The 12,554-nt window shown below is 36.4% G+C and overlaps 1 protein-coding gene across 1 annotated transcript in view; it reads left to right on the plus strand.

The window, feature by feature from the left end:
• LOC113228987 (muscle calcium channel subunit alpha-1-like) overlaps nucleotides 1-12,554 on the plus strand; it is a 188,193-nt gene that overhangs the window by 110,985 nt on the left and 64,654 nt on the right. The gene's annotated exons all lie outside the window — the stretch shown is intronic.

Genomic DNA, 12,554 nt, shown 5'->3' on the forward strand with positions numbered 1-12,554 from the left:
TAACCTAAATTACGTGTAATCAATGACTTTAGTCTGTAATGTATGCTAATTAAAAATAAATAAATAAATAAATAAAATCAATATTAAATTTGATAATTGTTAAATATTCAGCTTATTAATAATTCGGCACTTAGCTACGGCTCAAGTTCGTTATTAAATCCTTGCACGTAAACACAACCTAAGTATAAATTTTATTTCTACCGACAAACAGCCAAGTTGCAGCGAAAACATCTTGCGATAAAGTTCCCCGGTCGTAAACAGGCGAGATTCGAGTATTTTCCATCGTAAAGCCCTTGAAATGGCGAACGGGCTCGATAAACGGCCTCCTTACGGACGTAGTTTTATTCCTTTCAGCGTATCATCAAGGATAGTGACTGACAATACTTTGTTTCATCATCATCGGCAACCTACACGTTCCAAGTGTCTCCTAGGGGAGGCTTGAAGACTTTACTTGATAAGTCTTTCATAGATTTCTCATAGATGACGCTACGACTAAAAAATCGTTGAAAAACCAAATACAAAGACACGACGCAAGCACATAGAATAATTCGTGAGGTCCGCTGGTTCGTTCCGTGGCTTAGTTGGTATAGCGTCTGGCATGGTAAGCTAGAAGACGTCGGTTCAAATCCGACTGGATCGATGGAAATTTTTTCTGAGTGTTCGATCTTCGAATTACAATAAACTAGGGGAGTAATTTGATTATTCGCCTTTTTAATACTTTTAGAACATTTAATACATTCTACAGCAAATTACACAAAATTGTAGATTCCTGTACATTTATACGCAAAGCATATACTTTCGTATAATTTTAACTTTTCTATTGTCAATTCAACAATTATCATATTGTCTAAAAAGTTCATCACATTCGCGAATTAAATAACTGAATATCAATTCAATAAAAATGTCAAAATTACAATTGTTTTAAAAGAAACAACGACACTGTAGAATTCATTATCCAATAAAAAGAATTATAGTCGGGTATTAAACGTTTCGTCGTTTGTAACACTTTTCAGGATATATCGTTTACCACCACGCGCACATTTGTTCGTGTTGGCAACCGGCTGGTGCAGTGGCTCGCTGACAGCGACGAATAATTTAAACCTTTTTGTCAGCAGACCGCCAAAGCTTTACATTATTTTACCAAATTGCGAATAATATTTAAATAGACTATTTAGCACTTTCCTGGTGTTATAATTGTCCGCTGGTTCGTTAACAGTTGGTCCCGTCATTTGGTATTATAAAAATAAAAAAAATATTGCTCAATCGGGAGGAAGATTCTCCTGAGAAGAATGAGCAATAAATAAAACACTTATACATTTGAACATTTTTATCATTTACAATATTTATTACAAAAAAACATAGATCGAGACTACCTGCAAAAGCTAAACGGGTCGCTACAACCATTGACTTACAATTATATGGACGTCGGGTCCACGCTAAAAAGTGTCCGAACTTATAGGGCGTTAAAATCGTATACAGAGCGTCATTCACGCTTTAGTCTTCGTTTGTTCGACTGACAGCGAAGCAAGCAAAATTAGACAGTACTGCGATGATATTACAATTTAAATTCAACGTTTTAGCTTTTTCATATTCCTTTACATGTCACTACGTTCAAATAGGTTGACTTGGGACATTTTTTTCGTGGTTTCTGTATTAGACCCGCCGTCCATTTATTTGTAAGTCAATGGCTACAACGATTTTTGTCATCTAAGTATAGACTCGGACACCTTTAAGTGGTATAAAGTTTTTGTTCTGTATAGTTTTGCCAGTGTGAGTTGAGCCTTAAGCTTCGTGAATGGCAAATTTGTATATCGACCGGAATTTTACTAAAGAACCGTATACATTGGCCCTTTAAATGAATTTGACTTTGTGAAGAAGACTATCAAGAACAGCTGTTTATTTTTAAACGACTTCAAAAAAAAGGAGGAGGTTATACGTTCGGCTGTATGTATGTTTTCAGATATCTTCATCAATTGTGGACCGATTTTGAAAACTCTTTTTTTGTTTCAAAGGGTGCAATTTCGTGATGAAAATTTTTCTCTCAAATTTTTCAGGCATGTCCGTGTATTCACCAATTTCTCCATTAATTGCCGACTGATTTTGAATTTTCATCTTTTGTTTGAAAGGGTACACCCTCAAGGTAGTTCCTGATGCTGTTCTGGGTTTGTTTCGGCTATCACAAATTACTAATTAGTTTCCGTAAACAAAAGTCGACTTCTCATTTGATACAATACGTGTAGGAAATGAAACTATTTTTCCGGATTTAAATCGCGCATATTTATTTTCTCAAACAAGCCAACGTTTCGGGTACATTACAGGTCCCATGATCGCGGTTAAATCCGGAAAAATAGTTTCATTTCCTATGTCTACCAATCAAAAACGTAAGAAGAACTCGATACAATATGTGTAATCAACAAATCACCGTCATCATGACAACCAGAAAAGAGACCTAAGTCAGAAGAAAGTACAAAAGAGTCCGTAACAGTCCCATTGTCACCAAGAAGTCAGAATCTGACTTTTTTTTTGTATGTATGTTACGCGATAACTCCGGTATTTGTGAACGGATTTTCATGATTCTTTTTTGTTGTAAAGGGGGTACTTCCATAGTGGTCCCATTTCATTTTGAAGAAAATCATCCACCTCGAAGGGTGGCTGTTCACGCATGAAGATTCTTTTTTATAAATAGCGCCTAACTTTAATTTAGGAGCAATTACTTTAATGGTTGATTTTGCTATTTCTCCAATTCAAGGCGTTTTTCCCTCAATATACTTTGAGTAGTGTCGTAGTGAGAACCTATTTTTTATTATCTCCAGTGTCAAGTCCTGTATAGTGGCGAACTAGGGGATATTTCCATTGACTTACAATTATATGGACGTCGGGTCCGCGCTAAAAAGTGTCCGCACTTGTAAGGCGCTAAAATCGTATACAGAGCGCCAAACTCCGCTTTAGTCTTCATTTGTTCTACTGACAGAGCGATACTGCGATGACATTACAATTTAAATTTCGAATAGGTTGACTTGGGACATTTTTTTCGTGGTTTTTGTATTAGACCCGTCGTCCATTTATTTGTAAGTCAATGGATATTTCAATAAAACTTAGCAAATAGACGTAATTCCACGTACTTTTGAGGTCGGTTTTTTTAGTACTCTGTACTGAGATTATCATAAACGTACTATGACGCTAGTGTAAGAATGTTAATTTCCTTAAACTTATCTCTCAAAGATACTCTGGGGCCCAGATTGTAAATTGCCCTAACCACTCGTTTCTGCAGGACAGATTCTATTAATAGCAACCCCAAAGCAAGATGCGGTATGTCGTTAAGCTGTAACAGTAGCTGAAGTAAACCTATCTATACTATGACCCAGAATATAAGAGGTTTTTTGTAAATAAAGAAATTTCAGATATGTCACTGTCGAAGTGACAGGTCAGGGATACAAAACAAGTTTTCACCAAGCATCAATATAGTAGTAATGGCGTGTGGTTTTTCTAGTGCAATATGTAGTTAAATATTATTTTATTTATTTATTTATTCATTTGCATTGGTAGACAGACACGTTACATTTAAAATGTTGCATGCACCCAATAAGGGTATAACAAATGATAAGTCTTATAAACTAAAATTAAAATTAATAATACAATTTGAATGCAAGTTAATGGTTTACATAAGGGAAGCAATATTACTTAAGAGAGTCATATATAAAATATTCATTAACTGAGTAATAGCCTTTCTGATTTAGTAATAATTTGAGTTTATTACAAAGTGTGGAGCGTCTTTCTATTGTTTTTAATGTGACAGGTAATTTGTTATATATTTTCCTGCTCTATAATGTGGACTATTTGATACGGGGTGTTGGTAACACTAAGTTTGTATTTCGGCGATCACTTTTAACAAATTCAAAAGTATTAATATTTTTTCTTACAAATTTTATTGTTTCCATTAAAAATATACAAGGAAGTGTGGGTACATGTTCTTTTATAAAAATTGGTTTGCAGCAATTTATGGGTCGGATATTATAGATTATACGAATACACTTTTTTTGTATAATATAAAGATATTTGGCGTCATTACTGTTGCCCCATAACAAAATACCGTACCAGAGCCAAGCAAACGCATAGGCGTTATAGGCTATCTGGGCACACTCTATTTGTGCATTCATTTCTATAATCGAACTTTGACACCCAAAAATGTTTGTGATAATACAAAACAACAATAACGTTGAAAACTCAACAAAAACTGATAACGATGACAGGCAACAAGAAGGTAACAACTAAAATAACAAACACTTCAACATCGCAAAATTGCAAACGCGCAGCAAATTCGGAATCGGACTAGTGACGACGAATGTAAAGACAATGACGAAAAGCTGTCAAAGCCAAAAATTGTTTCGAACTTCTGCTCTTTGCTCCGATTTTATCAGTGTCGTTAAACATTTTCTACCAATAATTCTTCATCTTTTTATAACTATGTCAACAAAAATAATTTCGCAAAAATTAATGCGTCAAAAACATTCTATAGATTTTAGCTACAAAATTATCTAGTAATCTTCTTTGTGGAAGGCATTTTTTGGTGCACCCTATACGTTTTCAAAACCTCTATGCTACTAAGTAAGGTGTTGCCATCTCTGAGATCCCGATGAAGGTTCGATTCCCGACAGAGGGAAAAAAAAACTAGTTGTAGCTTAGCTGGTATGGCGTCTGGCACGGTAAGCTAGAAGACGTCGGTTCGAATCCGATCGGATCGAAGGAATTTTTCTGAGTGGTCGATCTTTGTATTAATAATTATAACAAACTAGTGGAGTCATTTCACAAAAAATAATTGAATATTAATTGAATAAAAATTTAAAATACAGTGAATAGCGACATCTCTCGCCAGGACTGGTAGCTGTAAAGGTACTAACTGTGTGATAAATCTTTCATAGATTTCTCATAGATGGCGCTACGACTAGAAAGCCGTTGAAAAACCAAAACACAAAGACACGACTAAGCACATGGAGAATTTCGTGAGATCCGCTGGTTCGTTCCGTGGCTTAGTTGGTATAGCGTCTGGCACGGTAAGCTAGAAGACGTCGGTTCGAATCCGGCCGGATCGTAGGAATTTTTTTCTGAGTGTCCGATCTTTGTATTAATAATTATAACAAACTAGTGGAGTAATTTCACAAAAATTTAAGGAAACATTTATTTTAAATTTCTTATCAGTGGTTTTAATTTTGGATGCAAAACTTTAAGAATAGGTCAAAGCCAGTGTGTGAATATGAAGGAAATGCCACGTGTCATTGACAATCAGCCTGCAAAATTTATATATACAATCCATTTTTTGCATTTTTGTGACATTGTGCTTTAAAATACGATTTTGAGAAAGTAAGGCGACGTTTTGCTGCACCCTTACGGGGTATCACATGCATGCAAGTCAAAGTCAACTAATTATTTAGGCTACTGCTCGTTCACTACGATGACCTCCCTAAAAATAACGACCAAGAGACTCTAGGGATTGCTCTTTGCAAATAAACTTAAATGCTATGGAACATATTTTGAATCATAATTGTGTGGAATCTAGACTCGTGTTGTCTTTCCATACATCTTATCCAACAAATACTCTTCAATTTTGTAATGTGACTTTTCAATTAAAATACTTTTAATGTAAGTTTTAAACTTAGGAAATGGTAATCTTAATATATGCTCCGGAATCTTATTGTAAAAACGTATACAGTTCCCCGTAAAAGAACCGTTCGCCTTAGTTAAACGAAATCGTGGTATCATGTTCAAATATGTTCACGAAGATAATGATCTTATCCAGTATTATAAGAAAACATTAAATTCATAAACCTGTAAACTCCATTAGGCCGAATGAATCAGTCATTACAAGCCGTAACTCTGAAGGCCGAACCACCAAACCGGGTCTCGGAAGTCAATGCGTTATAAATAGACAGTTATGAAGGAACCGATTGACTGATAGAATTGCTTCTCGTAAAATATAAATCGTTTGCTATGATACATAATGTTTATATAGTAACGGAGGTGGATCCAGGCAACTCCCATCTCATTTATATTGTTATAAATGAAAAAGTTTTGATATGAACTACTAAATCGTAGACTTAAGAGACTATACAACCTCATATGGCTTTGGTTGATTCAGCATAACAGTGAAAGTTTTGAGTCAATCACTTTGCAAAAACATATATAGTTTATACTATATATGTTTTTCCAAAGTGAGATTATTCTCAGTACAGAGTACTAAAAAAACCGACCTTAAAAGTACGTGGAATTACGTCTATTTGCTAAGTTTCATTGAAATATCACCTAGTTCGCCACTATACAGGACTTGATACTGGAGATAATAAAAATAGATCTTACGATCTTACTTCTCACTACGACACTACTCAAAGTATGTCGAGGGAAAAACGCCTTGAATTGGAGAAATAGCAAAATCAACTAAATAATTGCTAAAAGTAATTGCTCCTAAATTAAAGTTAGGCGCTATTTATAAAAATGAATCTTCATGCGTGAAGAGCCACCTTTTGAGGTGGATAATTTTCTTCAAAATGAAATGGGACCACTATGGAAATACCCCCTTTCCAACAAAAAAAGAATCATGAAAATCGGTTCACAAATACCGGAGTTATCGCGTAACATACATACCAAAAAAAAAAAGAACATACAGTCGAATTGAGAACCTCATCCTTTTTTGAAGTCGGTTAAAAAATTGAGGATAATTACACTGATTCCTGTACTATATGGTGCGAAAGCACGATTTCTAAAAATTTTCACTATAGAAAAAACTTACCTCGGAAATTTTACAGGAAAACCGTTCTATTCAGTAGGTATTTTACATGTACCAATGCTTTTTTTTATATTATATAACTAAATAGAACCCGTATAGTATACGATATGCATTTTTCAAATGCTTTTAATTTCGTTTGTAAAAGAATAAATTTGTTCAAGCCAGTGTCCCTGACGCTCGACCCAAGCAAAATGAACCGTATTAGTACGGGATACATTTTAAATCGTGCTGAGGTACTATCGACTCTTAAGGCGAGGTAGTTTAATGTGGGCCTAGATTTTAGGAGGCGAGGTGTCTCGCGTCTCACAATCCGCGCGGTTAAAATTATTATGAATAAAATAAGAACAGGCGGAGAACATTCGACACTAATCCAACGTTGACAAGCGCCCGATGGCGACTGATGGGGCAGTGGGCGGTGCGCCGTATCGTTAAGCCGCTGAACAATTTCCAAGTTCTGATATAAACATGAATTCAGTAACTATAGGGACTTCAGTTAAAAACCAAAATTCAGCATGTTCTCTGTAGTAGTAGTATGTGTAAAATGACATATTTTATTCTTAAACCATGACATTCAATTTTTTTGTGAAATTACTCCACTTATTTATTATAATTATTAATATTTATAACAAACTAGTGAAAACAACTAGTAATTGAACAGCATGGTAGTAAAACATCGTAACTTTCAATAACATTAAAAATTACAATTATAGCGACGTCTCTAGTCAGCGATGGTAGCTGTAAAGATACCTCGCTGAGTGAAGAAAAACTTACATAGATTTCTCACAGATGGCGCTACGGTCAAAAAGTCGTTAAAATCCAAAACAAAGGTCTGCAAGAAGCACATAGAAGAATTTTGCAAGGTCTGCTGGTTTGATTCGTGGCTTAGTTGGCAGAGCATCTATATACTGTGTACCCTGGCCAAAATATCCGGCTTGGCACGCACAACATCGAGAAGGAAGCCGACAGGAGAATTCATTGGGGCTTGACGGCATTTGGGAAGCTTAGCCACATCGTAAGGTCGTCAATCTCACAAAGCCATTTAACCAGTGTGTACTACCAGTTATGTCCTACACAGCCGAGACGTGGACATTACAACAGGCGTGGACAACAGGCCTCGTCCATAAATTCAAGGTCGCTCAGCGTGCGGTGGAGCTATGCGTGGGGTTTCTCTGATGGACCGAATCCCTAACGACGTCATACGTCAGCCATGTCTGCAGGAGGGTATATCGCCGATGGAGCAGACTTGTTCTGGAATGGCGACCACGTCAAGGAAAACGTAGTGTGGAACTCCCTGCGGCAAGGTGGCCGGCAGTGGCTGGATGTGGGCGGCACAAGACTGGGAGAGTTGGCGTGCGCTAGTGGAGGAAGTCCAGCAGTGGATGCGTGTAAGATGATGATGTTCGGGCATTTTATGTGATTGGGCAAAGTACATCCTATCGTGTGTATTGGCACATTTTTCAGACATTATCCTTAGGTATAAAGTATAAACTTTGTAAAATCGTTATTTAATAGTGTAATAGGTGTACGTAGTGAGGTAGGATGAAGAAGGACACTTGAATCTCCATATCGGTTTACGCGCTTATCCTCGATGTCAGTCCACCGTCCCACCAGGTGGAGCGGCAGCCGGCGATCGATGATTAGCACAAGCGATAGAAGTACTGGAGAAGTACTGCCACTCACAGGCCCTATGATTCGTTACATACATTGACTTACAATGATATGGACGTCGGGACCGCGCTAAAAAGTGTCCGAATTTATAGGGCGTTAAAATCGTATACAGAGCGTCATTCACGCTTTAGTCTTCGTTTGTTCGACTGACAGCGAAGCAAGCAAAATTAGACAGTACTGCGACGACATTACAATTTAAATTCAACGTTTTAGCTTTTTCATATTCCTTTACATGTCACTACGTTTAAATAGGTTGACTTGGGACATTTTTTCGTGGTTTTTTGTATTAGACCCGTCGTCCATTTATTTGTAAGTCAATGGTTACATAGCAATTTCCTTTAATTTAAACTGGTAATTTAGTGAACACTTCGATAACGCGTTCTATTTTGATCCCAACACCATCAAGGCGAGGTTACTAATATTTTTTTATTTGTACGTGGTGTTACAATAGTAAATACTTAAAACTATTTGACCTAGCAAAACTGTTTATCCCACTTCTCTTCCGATGACTCGCCTTAAGCTAGTGCAAATATTTCCTCACGTGACCTTAGAAGTTTACTTAGCCGTTTTCGCTGTTTTATTTTCATTAGAATTACATCTACGAGTGTGTGCCAAGTTTTTTTGAAATCGGTTCACGGAAAGTGGGTGAAATTCAATAAACCAGATTCATCCCCTAATTTGCCACCCTTAGAGGTGGATTATTCTATACATTATTATACCAAAGGTACGAATTTATTATCATAAGATAAGATAAATTTATTTCAATGTGATTTAACCTAATACAATATAAGTAAAACAAATGTAAGTTAAGCTATTATAGTATTCAAATAAGAATAAACAACGAAATCTAGATTATACATTCTTCATAATAAAGCTATATTTTAATATTAGAACCTAATGTGTAATTGCGATGCCTAAACTAAATAAATATATACCTGTATTTTAGGCATCTTTTTGTTTCTTTATATTACAGCTTAAAATAGATTGTCTATATTTAACAATAAATAAATAGTAGTTATAAATTAATGGTTACCTATATAAAACAACAAATTGTAATTATGAAACAACTCCCAGCATGTCCTCTGCTTTATTGTAAGTCACTCTTAAGGCACAATTTGAAGGTCTTTTTACATTCTATTTTATTAATGGCGAAATAATGCAAAGTAGAATTTAACTTAAAGTAAAAGTATGTACCAAGGAAGCAAAAGAATCTATGCGAGTGTGCTGTACGGAGTTGTGTACGAGATGAAAAGGTATCGGATCGAGTCGTCTGTGGTTGGCTAAAGTAACGGAATCAAATGGAGTAATTGAGTGCTTTTTCAAAATTATTTCTTGGATAAACAGTTGGCCGAACCGAGAGGACATCACACTCGTTTAGGAGTTTGTGTCTCAACGTCGTTTATCTGTCGTCACACTTTTATCGTGACGTTTTTTTAATCGACAGACGACGATCACTCTAGCTCTTCCCATTATCACGACAGTCCGTCGTCGTAATGTCAAAAAAGTCGTTATCGTTTACGGCTTGTGTATTCTACAGTCCTCTGTAGAATACACAAGCCAAGCGCTTTAAACTGCACGACTATCTGTCGTCACGACATAATGCCGTTACGATTTAAAGTGAGTTCTTGAGAAAACCATTTTCAAATGGACCTGGCTTCATCTCTGTACAATATTTTTCTTCTTACTAAACTCCAGTTTGTAATATTTAATGATAATATACCAACAAACGCAGTAAGTTAAGGATGCTCTTGAAAATAAACATGTTCAACAGCTTTACGACGAAAATTATTGCATTAACAGTCGTGTTTTCCGACGAACGCTTGTCCATAACACTTGCAACACCACTCAGAACTTTAAATCACAAAGATCTGAGGAGTACTGCCACTGCGCCTGTCACCCCGAGACATTAGTTGATAAGTCTCATGTCATACAGAGGCGGCTGCGTAAAGGCCCATTTAGATGGAGAGAGTTTCTCTTCTCGAACGTACGATTATCGAAAGGATATAAAAAACTCTCCTCGTCTAAACATTCGCGATTATCGACCGTCCACGTGAGCGATAATCTCCTCGCCTTTCAATATTGAACGTCTCCGTGTAAACAGAACTCGAAAGCAAAAATCGTATTTCGAGTTTCTGTGCCAGCCGTTTCTACCACGAGTGCAGCGCGCGAGGGTGTTTTGATTATCACTGCTTTTCTAGACGAGAATTAATGGAACAAGAGCGAAAAAAAAATTTCAAATAACGGTGAGTGAGCCTCTGTGGTCGAATATAGCGTGGGCAATATAGTATTTAGGGTGCTCTCGTAACGAATATTGCACTCCTTTCTAAATCCAGGATGGCGGGCACGACTTTTCAAATAATGACAAGTTGGGTATCGTTTTTGAGGTATTTGGGGGTGCTCATTACGAACATAACATTTATTTGTAAATCCAAGATGGCCGACACGACTTTTCAAGTAAATGTACTTTTCAATAAACACTCCTCACTCACTCGCCACTCACTCCCTACTCACTCACTCACTCACTCACTCACTCGCTCACCACACACCATACACTCACTCACTCACTCACCACCCACTCACTCGCTCACTCACCACTCACTCACTCACTCACTATCTCACTCACTCACTCACTCTCTCGTTCACTCACTCTCTCACTCACCACTCACTCACGCACGCACGCACACACGCACGCACTCACTCAGTCACTCACGCACTCACTCACGCACTCACTCGCCCTATAAATTCATCATAATTGTCAGTTTTTGTTTGTGTCAGTAGTTATAAAATTTAAAAAAAAATGATAAATCAAAATTATATTTCTATACAGTGCAATGAACTTAATATTATCAGCAGATTCAAATTTGAATGATTTTTGCGTCATTTTGATATATCCATAGTCAATACCTCAGTAATCACAGAACTCGAATGGCAATTCTCGCACTCAAAACGGTTCGAACCGATTTGTACGATAATCGTATGAACTTGAAAAAATGTCATACGAGATCGTGTTTAGACAAGTCGAAAACTCGTAAGCAAGAATCTCCTTACTACATATTTCTCTGTGTAAACAGTCGAGGAGGCGATTAAGTTGCTTACGAGTCTCGTATGACATAATCGTAGGCGAGATTTTAGTTCTTGCCTGAATGTAAACATTATGATACGATAATCTTATGGCGATTATTGCTTACGAGAATCGCCTACGAGTTTTCGTCTCGAAGCGTGCGAGAAACTCTCCCCATCTAAATGGGCCTTAAGGAAGGATAGAATTTTTAATCAGAACTAAAAAGAGCGTGTATAAGTTATGATTTATGAAATTATAATTGACAGAAGATTGAAGCACAGGAGTAGAGAGAAATTAATAAACAACCTGATTTTCAGTAATTAACAAAAACGTGTTTGATCCATAGACACTTTTGATGTGGTAGATAAATAAACCCAAAATACACTGGAAAACGCTTCTGATTGATTTATATCTCAGTAGATTTATGACACTTATCACCATAAAATGTGTTTTTGATGTTTAATAATAAAACTGCTTGATATAAGAGTATTATAATAAATACAGCGACATCTCTGTAAATTTTCTGGTAGCTGTACCTAAAGCTTAGTGAAGAAACTTCTAAAAGTTATCACAGATGGCGCTAACGCAGAAAAGCTGTTTAAACACTCAATACAAAGATAAAGATCTGCAACAGTGGGCCTAGTCTTGTTGTCCATCCAACATTCGTCTAAAACAATAATTGTCAATTTAATAATACACGACCAAACTACACCAGTGCCCGCTCTCTGTGACCATACCACATGAGTAAAGAAAAGGAAAAAATATGACGACATAACATAAAACTACTTTATGTTAGATTTGGAATATACCACCCAGTTAAGAGACACAACAAATAATCGGAAAAGAAAAATCATAAAAAAAGAATATTTAGGACAATTCATTTGTAACAAAATATGCTGTCATATCCATTTGCTTACAAATAAATGGACGACGGGTCTAATACAAAAACCACGAAAAAAATGTCCCGAGTCAACCTATTTAAACGTAGTGACATGTAAAGGAATATGAAAAAGCTAAAACGTTGAATTTAAATTGTAATGTCGTCGC

This window comes from Hyposmocoma kahamanoa, unplaced genomic scaffold (genome assembly GCF_003589595.1).
Source record: "Hyposmocoma kahamanoa isolate Upper Pololo Valley unplaced genomic scaffold, ASM358959v1 263, whole genome shotgun sequence".
Lineage (NCBI taxonomy): Eukaryota > Metazoa > Arthropoda > Insecta > Lepidoptera > Cosmopterigidae > Hyposmocoma > Hyposmocoma kahamanoa.